Source organism: Macrotis lagotis, chromosome 2 (genome assembly GCF_037893015.1).
Source record: "Macrotis lagotis isolate mMagLag1 chromosome 2, bilby.v1.9.chrom.fasta, whole genome shotgun sequence".
Taxonomy (NCBI): Eukaryota; Metazoa; Chordata; class Mammalia; order Peramelemorphia; family Peramelidae; genus Macrotis; species Macrotis lagotis.
Window position 1 is genome coordinate 4,452,174 of NC_133659.1, and position 15,012 is coordinate 4,467,185.

The following is a 15,012-nucleotide window of genomic DNA, read 5'->3' on the forward strand; positions in this document are numbered from 1 at the left end:
AGAAGGAAATGAAAAACAATTTCAAAATCTCTGCCAAGAAAACCCATGGAGGGTTGGACATAATGGAAAAATAACTCCACAACAAAAATGTTCTTAGGCCTGTTCTAGACACTGAGAATTCAAAGATCAGCAAAAACAAACTTCGCCAGTTGTAGCAGTCCTTTTGATATCAGATAATACAAAAACATTTGGAAACCACTAGATTTGTTTGTCTTAAATTTTGTCTAAATGATTAAATGTTACAAATTTCTTTCAATTCCTAAAAAATCATGCCTGGCTGTTGAATATGAGTCAAAAATCCTATATCCTCAATAATCTTCTAAGGGATAGGGAAATAGTCACTGATGCCCAAGTTCAGTGAATAATTAAGAGCATGAAAAATGTATGGAATGATGTAGTTTGTGACAATTCAAGGCAAATGGTAGCATCTGCCAAAGTAGTCCTTACACATTATGATGAGTAATCTTTAAAATGATTCCAATGTGTCTTATCCCTTTGACTATGGATGAATGGATAATGGTTTCTGTATAAGTCAAATTTGTATTTTTGTTTCATCTGACTCTGGGGCTTACTCAGAGAAGATGAGGCAATTTTATGGATACACTTGCTTAAATAAGAAAAGTAGAAAATAATATTTATTCTGCTTTCATTGTTTTTTTGTCTGACTCATGAAAATGGAACCCTATGGGTATGGATTCCCAGAGAGGCAGCTCTAGACTCAGATAGAGTCCAACCAAGGAATGACCTGGAGATGTTAACTATTCAGCAATATTAGAGAAAACAAAGGGATCTGACACCTTGTACCAATGTGACAATTTTAAGGTAGCCATAACTTAAATATCATTGAAGGTAACAAGAATGAGTAGGAATAGTCAGGCTAAAACATAGGTGTTGATAAATGTTCTTCTGAGTGAGGAATTACACTCAGCTCAAGAATTACTTCCAATATCTATCTGCAGAGCACATTCCTATCAGAGACCTCTTCTGATTAGCAAAGCAATCTAGGAGTTCACTCTTTGTGCTGTACACTGTGCACAGAGAACACAAAGAATAATCAAGGGAGCCAGTTCCTGTCCTCCAGAAGTTGACATTCCTGTAGAGCTTTTCTAATCACTGCTGGAGAGCTAGAAGACAATGAAGAGGAACAGGTTTGGAGAGGTTGACTTGGAATATCTGGGCTAGAATCTGACTCCAACATTATTCCCCAGTATAAATAAAATATTGTAATCCTGGATGTAGTGGGTGTGTCCTTCAGCTTTCTGGGCATGTACAACATGATTGGCTGCCTTACCAGGAGGCAGCTTATTATTCTGCCATGATGAGTCCAGACCTAAATGCCAGGCTTTCTCTCCAAAACATTTTGAAATTTCCTCAAACAGGCAACAACCAAAGAGGCATAGCATCCTAACCCCCAACCAAACACCCATTAGCTTTCTACCATCTCATTTCATTCTTGTTTCAAGAAGGCAGATTGATTCAAAATACTAGACCTGATATCTTGACAATTATATTGATTATTCTTATTTTTACAGGCTATTTCCCCCACAGAAAAAAATTACCTTCTTCAAAAACACAATTTATAAACCATCTCTGAGATTCCACATTACAGTATCAGATTAGCCAATATGACAGTAAGGGAAAATGACAGATGTCAGAAGGGGGTGGCAAAACTGGGTTGCTAATGCTCTGTTGGTGGAGTTGTGACCTAATCCAACCATTCTGGAGAGAAATTTAGAACTATGCCTAAAGCTATAAAAAACATACTTAACCTTTGACCCAGTAATAATACTTCTAAGTTTGTATCCTAAGGAAATTTTAAAAAAAGAAAAAGAAAAAAGAAAATGACTTATGAAAGCATTGATAATAACTTTCCACAAATTGGAAATTGAGGGGATGCCCATCAATTGAGGAATGGTTGGACAAATTGTGATATGTGGTTGTGAGGGATCACTATTGAACTATAAGAAATGATGAGCAGAATGCTTTCAGAAAAACCTGGAGTTATTTCCATGAACTGATGCAAAGTGAAATGAATAGAACCAGGAGAACATTTTACACAATAACAGCAAGATTATATAATGATCAACTGTGAATGATTTATTCTCAGCAATGCAGTGATCCAAGAATGCTCTATAGGACTTGTGAGTAAAGAATTGATAGACTGAATGAAGATCAAATCACACTTTAAAAATATTTAAAAATATTTTTTGGTTTGTGTTTTCTCTTATAATATGACTAATATGTGAATAAGGTTTGCATGACTATATATGTATAGTATATCAAATTGCTTATCTTCTCAATAAGGAGGAAAAAGAGGGAGGGACAGATTGAATTTAGAACTCAAAATTTAAAAAAAAGTTTAAAGTTGTTTTATCTATAATTTGGGAAAATAAATAGCAAACAGAAATTAAAACAATACAAAACAAAACCACAAATTGAACTATTTGATTTCCAGAATGTATTTCCATATGGAAATTCCAAGACTTTGTAAATCTTTAGGCTATTTGCTGAAATCATAATCCCTGGTTAATAGTTTACTAGAATTCGGAATATTAGAGATAATGCAATTATGCCTTTTTCTTTATGTTCAGGGAATTCCTTATAATGTAACTCCAGTCAATATAACTCCATCCAAAAATAGAAATCTGATGAATAAAAAAGAAAATAATTCTTCCTTACTAAAATGTTGTTGATTCCTGGTTTGGGCTATTTGCTGCTATCTTGCCTCTATTATTCCTACACAAGACTCCAATCCGAAGGTTGTTGCAGCAGTACAGGCAAGACTCAACTAGCTGATCCCCTTTCTCAACACCAATCCAACCTATTTTCCTTTCACATGTCATAGTAATTTGCATAAAATATGATTCATCATCACTGATGGGCTCAATGAATTCTAGATCCCTTTTAGCTCCAGAATCAGAGGTTCTCCTGATCTCTATGGCATCCAGATCTATACCCATCTTGGCCTTTCCTGGCTTTGCCATCCTAGCGTACCTTACTCTTTTCCTTACATTCTATGGCCCATCCATACTGGCCTATTCCATGTTTCTCACCCATCATGTCCATAGCCACATCCCTCTCTCTCTCTCTCATTAACACTCCCATGTCCATAATGCTTCACCTCCTCATCTGCACCTCTCAGCTTCCCTGCTTTTCTCCAAGACTCATCTCAAAACATTCATTCCATAGAGTTTCTTGGCTTCCCTCTCCCCAGCTGTTGGTGTCATCTTTCAGATTACCTCTCATCTTCTCTGAAGATCGTTTAGTTGTTTCAGATATGTCTGGTTCTTTGGGAATTCACTAGGAGTTTTTTGACAGAGATAATGGACTAGTTTGCAATTTCCTTCTCCAACTCATTTTACAGATGAAGAAACATAGGCAAATAGGGTAAAATGCCTTATCTGGGGTCACACAACTAGCAATTTTGTCTGGGGCCAGGGATGAACACAGCAAGGGAAGTCTTCTGAACTCTAGGGCTGACTTATATCCTGTCCATGATCTATTCCTAGCTACCTGCTTTGAATAGATCAAATTGTACTTTTGCTTGAGTATTTTATCATTTTTGGTACATAAATGAGAAGTATTATAATGATGGGAATAGTGATAATGTTTTCAAACTGTGCTTCATTCCTTTAAATAGAAATATTCTACATTGATTCACTCATCACTTATGTACAATTAAGGACATCTTCCCAAAGGCTTGGATGAAGGAACTTGGGAGGTTATCCTGATGAGCTTTGACAAATACTTGTGAGTGGGCTTTGAAAGTCAGTATCTTGGGGCAGCTGTGGCATAGTGGATAGAGCACCGGCCCTGGAGTCAGGATGACCTGAGTTCAAATCCACCCTCCAACACTGAAGGATTACCTAGTTGTGTGACCTTGGGCAAATCACTTTAACCCCACTGCCTTACAAAAAAAAAAGAGAGAAATTCAGCGTCTTCTCAAATTATATATCCTCGTAGACAATAGTCAAGGCTTCTCTGGCTGTATTTTTTTCTTTTCAATGTTTTGTGCCTTCCTTATAATTATAGACTTTTCATTAAGTTCAATGTACTTCACAGCTCATGGAAAGGGTAATTTATGTTGTGCAAATATGCAAATGTATTTTGGATTTTATTTCTTAAAGGGAAGAAATAAAACAATGACAATAGCAAAGAATGAATTTAATTCTATAGTTTGCAGCATGCAGTCAGCCTCTTTTCCTTATCTAACACTCCCTTCTTTATCTCATTATCTTGGCCAAAAATATTTTCCTAGAAAACTTCATTTTATTAGCAAACCCTAAGGAACATATAGGCCAAAGACAAATAAGTAGGAAGCCTGGGATTCAAAAATGGATTTTGCAATTAAATCAAAAGTGCAAATAACCAAAGATAGTAAAATCCTACTTCCTAGGAATTTTCCACTTTTGATAAGGAGACACAGGGACATCTTTGTCACATCCAAAATTTGGGTTCTCCTTGATTTTTTTGTGACCTAACCCATTTTCAGTGTTAGTTAAAGTGTATGGATGCTTTCTCAGAATCATGTTTTAAATGCATTTAAATAAATGTATAGTGATAAAAAAGAAACCAAGTTTATCGAAATGTATCTGTCTATATACGTAATAGAAAATTCGTGGACCCCAAGCTAATTATATCTTCTCTAAAGGAAGATTCTTTCAGTATCAAGATGAAAATGCCAATCTACTACTGGTAGTATAATATTCAAATCTTGAGATGAAGTGGTGATCACATCTTTAAGTGGTATTTCCTACTTACAGTGACATACATCACAATCCCTCCATGACCAGTCTAATCTGGTTGGACTCTAACCTAGGTCCTGCCATATGTTCACCATGGGGTCTATCTAACTGGATGGTGACTTTCGTAGCTTTTTCTTGACATCATGATGCTAAAATTACTTAGAGTTTAAGCTCTGATGGACCTTTAGAACATGAGCAGTTTTCAGTCTGACTGTGACTATTGTCTAATGATTAATGGCAGCTAAATTTGGAGAAACATCACTTTGGAAGAGTAGGCAGTTTCTTAATGACTGAGTCTTGTATCATCTACTTCATTTTCAAATTTTGTTAGAAACATTAAGGGAGGGAGTGACCATAACAGAAAATCATGGATATTTTAATTACTGAGGTAGGAAAGAATTATAAAAATATGACAGCATAGTATGATAAAAATGACCTCCAAGTCAGGAAGATCTGTATTCAAAAACCTATTTCATCCTATCTCATTATATGACTCTGGACAGGTCATTTAATTTCAAAGTCACTAGACTATTCTGTAACATGAAATGCAAAGATGATGCTAACTTCATTGAAAAAGTTTTTTAGTCTAATGAAATCAGGTTTTTTTGCATTTGTGTGTGTGTGTGTGTGTGTGTGTGTGTGTGTGTGTGTGTGTATTTCCTGTGGTTACTAATTTATATTCAACACATTTAAATAATTATTCTTATTGTTAGCATGACAAAGATAAATTGCATTCATTTGACATTTTCCTCCATTAGACTCTCATGCTGCTGACTCCTTGTAGTAAGAGGGTTACTCTAGATTGTCTCAGATTTTGCCAATAGACCCCAAGTTCTTACAAGTTTGAGCAAGTTTGGAAATATCTACATAGACCAAAATAAGTTTTTTTTTCAAAGAAGGAAGTTTTGGGACTGATTCTCTCTCTCCTTTATGGGTGGTCATAAAATGGAAATTGCTTAAGGGCAGGGATGATCCTGTATTTTTATCTCCAGGACTTCTCCAGTAACTTAGAGTCTGGTCTAATCAACTATTTAAACAATCATCAACAACCTATGTGCCAGGTCACTGGACTGAGCACTAAACAAGCCAAACCAATTCCTGTCCTCAAGGAACTAAGATTCTTCTGAAAGTAGTAATAAAACAAACAAACACAACGGATCCACAGATAAATACATAGAAAATTTGTAGACAATAAAATAGCACAGTGGATGGAGTCAGGAAGACCTAAGATTAAATTTGGTCTAGGAAATGTAAGAGTTATGTGATCTTGGACCAATCAACTCTATCTGCCTCAGTTTCTTCATCTGTAAAATAGGGATAATAATAACATCTAATTCTCAGAGTTGTTGTTTGGATAAAATATAAAGACCTTTGCACATTGTCTAGTATAGCGGGTGCTTCATAAATTCTGAAGTCTAAATTTATAAATTCAAAGTTATCTCAGCAGAGGGTATCACAGTCAATCAACTAGCCAGACCCCATACAAGGTTCTGAAGGTTCAGATATAAGATGGAGATGGAGATGGATGGTCCATGTCCTCAAAGAACTGACTTCCTGTCAGTTGGAGACACAGATATGCAATGACTATGGAGATGGGTGCACTGCCAACTGGAAAAATCACTCAAGGCCTCATGAAGGAAGCCAGCTTTGATTTCAAACTTGAAAGGGACTAGGAAACCCAAGTATTGGAAGGTGAGATTAGAAGACTTTCCAGAAATGAGGGAAGTTGGGCACACAGCAACACAAATAGTTATAAAATAGTTAATGCCGTACAATTCTACACATGAATACAAGTATTAGAGTTACCTTTTATAGGCAAGAAAATTCAATTTCTGGTTAGTTAAAAAAAAGGACCAACCTTATGCTAAATTATTCCAGAATTAAGCTTTAACTCTCCTTTCACAGTTTTAATATTCACTATTAAACGTAGTTTTGGAAAGGTTCTTGAAACCTCAGCTACTGACCATGAACAATTAGCCACTGACTGTACTTCCAAATGGATTCAATTAGACTATTAATAGGAACCTTCCCTAGATTTAGTGTGACCTGCCTCTTTGCAATATGATAGTGACCGTACGGATTTAAATTAGACTGTTATGGTTGAGTCCAAACTTGTGAAGTCTCGTCTTCCAAACTGGAAAGTCCAAAAACTGATTCTGATATAGAGGGAAAAATTTGAAGTCCAGAAGTCTAGGTTTAAATGCTTGGTTTGCTACTTATTACTTGAGTTCCCTAGGATGCTCATTTTATCTCCTCTTTTTCTTATCTGCAAAAGAAAGCAACTGATGATCTTTAAAGAGCTCCCCAGATCCAAATTTGTGATGCTATTATAAAATATGCCCATTGCCTAAGACTCAGTTATGTTGAGAGAGGTCCAGTGCTGTGAGTTCGTGAAGTACAAGGCAATATATTGTAATCTATGCAGGCATCATTGAATTGTCTACTGAGGCATCGACTCATGTGGCTGGAAGTGAAATGTTTCCTAAATCTATATCCAAAGAGTTCAGAGGAAAAGTGAAAGGACCCATATGTCTGAAAACACTTCTAGCAGCTCTGTTTGTGGTGGCAAAGAACTGGAAACTGAGGGATGTCCACCCATTGGGGAATGATTCAATAAGTTGTGATTTATGATTGTGATGGAATATTATTGTACTATAAGCAATGATGATCAGGATGCTTTCGGAAGAATATGGAAAAACTTACATGAATTGAATTAGTCTGAACTGAACAAAAATGAGAACATCATGAACAGTATCAGCAATATTGTAATGATGATCAAGTGTGAAAGACTTCACTACTCTGATTACTAAAATGATTCAAGATAATTTTAAAGGACTCATGATGAAAAATGCTTTCCACCTCCATAGAAAGAACAGATGAACGGAGTGAAAATTAAAGCACAATTTTATCACTCTATTTTTCTTGATTTTCCTATTGCAACATGGCTAATATGGAAATATGCTTTGCATGATTTCACATGTATAATTGATATTGTATTACTTGTCTTTTCAGTGGGTAGAAGAGAAGGGAATTTGGAATTAAAAAATTTTCAAAAAGCCGAAAGAATGTTAAAAATAAAGAGAACATTTTTTAAGAAGTTATGCTGCATGAAAACCATATATAAATAGTAGGTATGCCAAGTGGACATTAGCATATCAGGAAAGATATCTTTAAACTTCTTAAAAATTTCCACATAGTTCTTTTTTGATCAACATAGTTCTTCCCTAATCCTCTCCTTCAAGAAATTTAAGAAATGATTATATGACATAAAAAATAATGTCGCACACCAATTGAGAGAGTAGAATAGTATACACAGAAAGGTAAAAACCTTAACTCCTCTCATATGAGTCTATAGACATGCCTTTTAATCTCTACAAGCCTCAGTTTCCTCATCAGTGAAATGAGAATGGCAATTCCAAAAGGCTTCTCTTAGCTGATGAGAAATCCAAGCAAATTAATATTTTACTTTTTGCTTTTTAAAAATTTTTTTTGCTTTTTTAAAATCACTTAAAATGTTTTTCATTTTAATGTGAAGATAATTTTCAACATTCTTTTTTGTTTTATTTTATGTAATATTTATTTATTCTCATTTTTTACAATTTTTTATACATTAATAAAATGTTCTTGTTTAAGAGTAAACAAAATACCCCCTCCCTCCCAAACATTCATTTTTGTAAAATTTTCTCCCCCCCAAGATAGAAAGTAATATGACATAGGTTATTTGTACACAATCATGTTACACAAATTACTCTGGATACACAGTCTATCTCTGAATAAGAAAGAACTATGGAGTCTCAATGCAGAGCAAAGCTTATTATTTTCAATATTTTTTTTTCATGGTTTCTCCCTTTTGTTTTGATTTCTTCTTTCACAGCATGACTAAAATTCTAAAGAACTGGTGATAGAAAATGCCATCCACATCCAGAAAAAGAACCGTGGAGTCTGAGTGCAGGTCAAATCTTACAATTTTTATATTTTTAAATTTGATTTATGTATTACGTTTTTCCCTCTCATGTTTTTTCCTTTTTTTCACAGCATGATTTTTTTTCCTTCTTTCACAACATGATTAATATGGATATATGTTTAGCATAGTTATACATGTATAACCTGTATTAGAATGTTCTCTAATATAGGAGGGAGGGAGGGAGAAAAATGCAAAATTTCAAAACCTTACCAAAAAAGATTGCTGAAAAAATATCTTTGCATGTAGTTGAAAAAATAAATAAAATATTTTTAAAATTGTCTTTGATCCTTGTACTCCTGAGAAGAGCTAAGTCTATCATAGCTGATCATCTCACAATGTTGCTGTCACTGTGTGCAATGTTCTCCTGGTTCTGCTTATTTCACTCAGCATTGGTTCATGTAAGTTTTTCTAAATGTTTTCTGAAGTCTGCTTGCTCATCAACAAATAATTTGACGTAATTTTTAGACTTAACGTTTTGTTACAGCTATTTCTTAGACAAAAGGCATGGTAGTAGAAGCTACCTTCCTCTCCAATCATTTCCATCCAACCTCTTGCTCATGTGTATGTACAGGTTTTTATTCTTTAGATGGATGTTCAAGCTCATGTCTCTTTCCTTAGAATGTAATCTGAGGGAGAGAAGAGATGATTTCATGCTTTGTGCTTGTGTCCCTGGCACTTTTACATAGTGGGAACTTAATCTGGATTATTGATTGATTGGATGCAATTCTCCACCTAGAGTGAAAACAAAAGCCTGGCTTCAAAATCAGTTTCTGCTTCTTAACGGTTAGGTCACTTTAGGAAAAACAACCCACTTCTCTCAATCTTAATTCAGTCATCAACAAATCAGGTCAGAGAAGGTCTATAGACTACTGCCTCAAGGGACTGGCTGCAAAAATCAAATGGGATAATTTTCCCCAAAATAACTTTCAGGTTTCACAGTGACTTGAAACAGGGACTGCCTGGGTTAACTTAGTTTGGAGGAGAACTTCTTCCACTGATGATGGCTGTTATGTTTTCTGTAATTCGGTCTTAGGGAATGACTACTAAGTATCAAGAGGACAGACTTAAACTTGGGCATTTCTGAAATAACTACTAGATATTTACTACTCCAAGGGCCTCTTAAGCCTAAGAGAATTAACTAGATAGCTGTTCTTTGCAGAACCGAGGTAAGCCCATTATTTGCTTAGCAATAAATTTGGAGTCTAATAAATGTATCCCAATAGCATCTCCGCCATTTATTCACATCAGGAAAACTGGTATTCAGATCCTTCCGTTTCAATTGATTAACTGTGCCACTTTGGGTGAGTTCCTGAATCTCTCTGAGTCCCAGGCAACTTTCCAAGACTTACTTACTAAAGTTGCCTACTAGTCGGTGAAGATCAATGAAGGCTCTGATTTTATTACAGGGGATGATTCCTAGGGAACGTCACCAATTATTGCATACCCCAAGTATGAGATATTTACAAATAATAACATAGCGGATAGCACCTTCAAATACGCTGTGGTCATTCCTTGTTCTTTTCCTCTAAGTAGACACAAGATGTGAATCCATTTTTCTGTCATAAAAAGACATGGACTTCAGTGAGATGGCAACAAGCTGCCTCTGAAACTGCAGATCCCACTAGTACATCTGGAGAACAAGTGTTTGATGCTTTAAAATATTGTGCCTTGAGGACTAATTATGCTTTTGCAAACTTTGTAAAACATTGCTGTTTATTGAAACTTCGACAGTGCCAGATCTCCCGCCAATGAATGGCAGCTATTCTGAAGCCTGCATATAAACATCTATTTTGTGGAGAAACTGGCAATTAAGGGCCTGTAATGAATTTCAGGCTTTTTAAATCTCATTTTCAAAAGCCCCATAGAATCTGTGAAAACAAGATAGGAAGGATGTTTTTAGTAACCTGCCTTGACTTTTGCCAATGACTTCAGTCTTCAAAAAAGTAAGTAGGTTCCCACAGGTTATTTGTTCATATCCTATTGCCGTCTTAAGAGTTTTCTGTGATTCCTGATACTAAGGAAAGCAAAGATGTATTTATAACTGAAAATGTTAAATGAACTCTGGCAAAGATCACTGTCACCTGTGGATGGCAGACCTTTGGTCAAACCAGAGGCAACATAAAGTGAGGCCAAGGTACAAGGACCAAGAAGAGGCCCCATTGACCTGGCCTGGTCTGAAGACACTGGTTGTCTTCAATAGCAAATGACCACTTGTTGACTGTTGTGGAGAGGATTCTTTTCAGGCATGAGTTGACAGGATGTGTGTGAAAAAATATCCCAACTCAGAAACTATGTGATTCTGAAAGATCCATATATCAACTTTGACTTTCTAGGCTCATAGAATTAATTGAAGATTGTCCTTTGGTTTGAAGAGTGTCCAAATCTCTGTCTAGTTCTGTTTGAAGGAGTCTGGTGGTGTCTCATATTCTCTTTGCTCATCACATCATAGAGGAGTTAAGAAAACAGGAATAGCAAGGAGGAATGAACAAAAAATTGGCCTGGGAACCAAAACTCCCAACACTCAAGTCCTAGTTCTGCCTATTAGGCCCTGTTGGATTCTGGGCAAACTACGTACCTTCTCTAAAGCAGATGCCACACTTGGGAAGCAAAGACAGCAGTGTTGACAATATTCATCTGTCCTCTGGTTGTTTTGATTAGAGTTCCTCGTAAGTGTTAGTATTCTTTGTAAGTGTGCTAGTGGGGAAGGATGGGGCTTGTTGAGGGGCTTCCAGGGAAGAATTCCACAGCCTTTCTCTACTAGGGTCTGAGAGGGTTGTGAAGAGTCTAGAGAGGTCATGTATCTTGTCCAGGGTCACCCAGAGGTGTCTTAAGCAGGACTTGAAGTCTTGATTCTGAATCCAGACTTGGTCATATTGTTCCTTTCCTATTGGATTGTTAATGTTCATTATTATATGGAAATTGTTACCCTTATCACCCTCATAGCAATTATTAATTATATGATTAAATTGTGTTTTCTTAATAATCTGTAACCCTGCCTTGGAGAAGATCTAGATTTGATTTCTACTCAAACACTCATTGAGGTGTGTTAACATGAGTAGATCACTTACTCTTCTGAAGTCTCTTTCATCTGTAATTTGGGGGTTGATAATCTTTACACAACTCACCCTATGATGCCATGGAACTCATGCCTTGATGCTTCCCAGGTATGGTATCTGACTTAAGGTACCTGTTTTGCCCAGAATCCAACAGGGCCTAATAGGCAGAGCTAGGACTTGAGTGTTGGGAGTTTTGGTTCCCAGGCCAATTCTTTGTCCATTCCTCTTTGTTGTTCTTATGTTCTTAACTCCTCTATGATGTAATGAGCAGAGAGAATATGAGAGACCACCAAACTCCTTCACCCTTAAAGCACAGTCTCTTTTAATCTGTCTATAAGATTATTAATGTGGTGACTTGCTCCAGTCAAATAGATTTCAACTGATCCATATAACTCATGGTCATGGCATCTGATACTCACTACCCTTCCCCACCCTAAGGCACTGGGTACCTTTGTGGTTTCTCTGGCCATTCCACAGATATATACATTAATTGTCATTTGCTGTTTTTGACGTGATTGGCTCATCATTTTTTCTATTCAGATAATGAAACAAAACTCTATTTGAATGTGATTTATAATCTTCTTCCTAGAAAAATATTCCTAATTTTCAGGTTAATTCTGCTGCATATTGCCTTTTAAAGTAAAGTTGATATTAAGAATTTCTATTCAATGAAAGAGAAAACTATTTTAGACCAATAACTATACAACTGTAACATGAAATGTTAGGATAGGCAGCCATTTGAGAAATGAATGGCTTTGTTATGCTATTGAAGTCATTGAAGTGAACAACCTCTTTCCTCTATGGAATAAATGCAAACAGGAATGTTCCAGAAGTGCTAGGAAAGGTCAGCCTCCTCCCCTGGTCTCCAATGGCATCTTCCCCATAGATTCCACACGGCAGAGGATCTTTTATCAACTGAATATGTTGGTGCATTTTTGGTATTCAGAATCATAAACAATTCATGGAATGAGGAGAAGCAAACAGTTCCCAAAGTAGGAGTGAGAGACAGTGCTTCAGGGGAGTCACATATCACACCCTCAGGCTCTGAATTAAATGTGCCTAACATGAAGAACATGTTTGCTATGACCTCTGTGAAGTCTGTCCTGAACCCTAGGGTGAAAAAGAGGTCTTTGATTTTTTTTTTCTTCTCTCTCTCTCTTTTTTAAGGTTTTTGAAAGGCAAATGGGGTTAAGTGGCTTGCCCAAGGCCACACAGCTAGGTAATTATTAAGTGTCTGAGACCGGATTTGAACCCAAGTACTCCTGACTCCAGGGCCGGTGCTTTATCCATCTTCTCTTTTTTTCTTTTCTCTTTTCTTTCCTCTCTTCCTTCCTTCCTGTCTTTTCCCTGAATCTAATGACACTAAGACCCCCCCCCTTTTTCTTAGACACACTTAATAATGGATTTTCTTGTGTTTCTGTATAAAGTCTATTTGTACTATTGAACCATAAGTTCCCTAAGGTCATGAACCAGTTCTTATCTAACATTACATGCTCCTTGGATTTGAGCCCAGTACAGTGAATCCAGGCAATCAGAACAAACTAGATCAAGAGCCTGTGGCACCTTGGCCAAATGGTGCATTTTATGGAGATGTAAGTAGGGAAGTGATGTGGGAGGGTCACAGCTCTGGAGCGCGAAGGGATTTAATCCAAGTGAATGAAGTGACTAAAGTGATCCAAGATCATGCTTGCAAGCATCAGAGGCTGGATTTGAACCCACATTGTCTGTCTTCAAATCTTGGCTTCTTTCCTCTGAATCACACAAATGTTTCTGTAAGAATCCAACAAACATCTTTAAGCATCTAATTTGTGCAAAGTTCCAAGGATTCAGAGATGGAAGCCAAACCAGCTCTTGTCCCTTCAGGAGCTTACATTTAAATGGAGTCAATAAATTGGGCATCTTCAAATTCCAACATATCATGCCAAATGAGGATGGAATGGAGTAATTAGGGTGTGGGGATACTTAGCTAAAAGAAATGATGCTGGGGCTAGGTATTATGGCTGCTTTGAGAAATGTGGCATTCCGTTAAATGCTGGAGAAATTGGGGGGTCACAGATATAGAACTAGACAGGTCATCAGAAGTTATCTTATCCCACCCCTCTCATTTTATAGAGGAGAAAACTGATGCTCAAAACAGATAAGTTGTACAAAGTCACACAGGTGGTAAGGTGATTATAGAAAGGGGAAGGAAAGGAAGGAAAAGGAAGGCTATGGAAGGGATCCTAATGTCTAGATTAGAGGTCCTGGTTCTGGAGCCCTGAATTTGGAGTTATGAAAGCTTGCATTCAAAATGTGTCTCAGCTAGGTACAAACTCTGTGACCCTGGGCAAGTGACTTAACCTCACTGTGTCTTAGGTTCTACTTCAGTAAAATGGGCTAATAAAAACCCGCTCTCTCAAGGCCATTTTGAGGATCCAATGAGATAAGGCTGTACATGACCGTGCCATCCAGGACCATTTCCAGTCATTATGATTCCTATCTGGTCACTGGTTCCAGATGCTGGAGGAGAAAGTGAGCCTGGTGACTTAGCCCAGACCCCCTCGCTCCATTCCAAGCCATGTGCTTGTCATGGCTTCACCTCCCTGATGTCATGGTCTTCTTCGAGAATGAAGGACAATCAACAACAACCGGTTCTTTAAAAAGCGTTTGCCAGGGCTCTGTCATGTCCAGGGAAGCTGGAAGGGATTCTGCTGGCTTGGAAGGAAGTTGCTAAGGGAACCATTGTTCGCTAATAACATATTGATTAGCAAAGGCAGCAGTCTTGGTGAACCGGTCTCAAACACACAAAAAGAAAGAGATGAGAAGTTTTCGAAGGTAGAAAGTCTTTAGGCCAGGACTTGGGGACTTTCCCAGTAGAGATGCTCTGAAGGGTTCAAATCCTTCTCTTCTCCCTTCAGTGTGAGAGTGAGAAAGTTGGGGAGGAGTGAAGACTAGCAAGGCTGAGAAATGGCCTAGTCAACCTTCGCACTTGAACTCAGGAAGCCTCTGCTCTTTTTTTTTAATTTATGAAATTAACCAAGTATTTCCATAAATAATAGAACAAAAAAGATGATTGTACTTGAAGTTATATTCTAACATTCTAATCAACATTATCATGTAAATTTTTTTTCTTCCCTCTCCCCCCACCAGGAAATGGCTATCCTTCGATACAAATAGGGGTATATATATAATTATATATATGATACATATGTCAAAACTGATGTATACACACTTCTGTTTATCAATTCTTTCTCTGGATGCCATTAAT

The 15,012-nt window shown here is 36.9% G+C and overlaps 1 long non-coding RNA gene across 1 annotated transcript; it reads right to left on the bottom strand.

The window, feature by feature from the left end:
* Positions 1-9,404: 9,404 nt before the first annotated feature.
* On the bottom strand, positions 9,405-11,927 carry LOC141510911 (uncharacterized). The gene is made up of 3 exons (XR_012475188.1): positions 11,835-11,927; positions 10,198-10,265; positions 9,405-9,441 (listed from the first exon to the last, which is right to left on the bottom strand). It is a non-coding gene; the product is annotated as an uncharacterized LOC141510911 (long non-coding RNA).
* Positions 11,928-15,012: the final 3,085 nt, after the last annotated feature.